Source organism: Nomia melanderi, unplaced genomic scaffold (assembly GCF_051020985.1).
Source record: "Nomia melanderi isolate GNS246 unplaced genomic scaffold, iyNomMela1 scaffold0014, whole genome shotgun sequence".
Lineage (NCBI taxonomy): Eukaryota > Metazoa > Arthropoda > Insecta > Hymenoptera > Halictidae > Nomia > Nomia melanderi.
Window position 1 is genome coordinate 6,852,126 of NW_027475130.1, and position 955 is coordinate 6,853,080.

Here is a 955-nt window from a genome sequence, read left to right on the forward strand (position 1 = left end):
ATTTTCACATGACCTTGGGTGACGGATTCCGAATATCAGTAATTTTCTCGGCCCCTGGTGGTTCGAGGTCGTTCCTGCTGCACAGACTCATTCGCCTGTGCCTCCTACAGACAATGCACTTTGATTTATCGCGCTATCTGTAATAGCACCCGAGATATCACCAGATATATATTGGATTTTTCCTCGACCCTGAGTGTCCGGCCCCTTGAGACGGTGGTTTTCTCGGCCTCTTGTGGTCAGAGGTCGTTCCCGCTGCACAGATTCATGCGCCAGGGCCTCCTACAGACAATGCACTTTGATTTATTCCGCTATCTGTAATAGCAGCCGAGATATCACCAGATATATATTGGATTTTTCACTGACCCTGAATGTCCGGCCCCATGAGACGGTCGTTTTCTCAGCCCCTGGTGGCCCGAGGTCGTTCCCGCTGCACATATTCATGCGCCAGGGCCTCCTGCAGATAATTCACTTTGGTTTATTACGCTATCTGTAATAGGACCCGAGATATCACCAGATATATATTGGATTTTCCCCAGACCCTGAGTGTCCGGCCCCATGAGACTGTGGTTTCCTCGGCCCCTGGTGGTCCGAGGTCGTTCCCGCTGCCCAGATACATGCGCCAGGGCCTCCTCCAGACAATGCACTTTGATTTATTGCGCTATCTGTAATAGCACCCGACATATCACCAGATATATATAGCATTTTACCCTGACCCTGAGTGTCCGGCCCCCATGAGACTGTGGATTTTTCGGCCCCTGGTGGTCCGAGGTCGTTCCCGTTGCACAGATTCATGCGCCAGGGCCTCCTGCAGATAATGCACTTTGGTTTATTGCGCTATATCTAATAGCACCCAAGATATCACCAGATATATATTGGATTTTTCCCTGACCCTGAGTGTCCGGCCCCATGAGACTGTGGTTTCCTCGGCCCCTGGTGGTTCGAGGTCGTTCCCGCT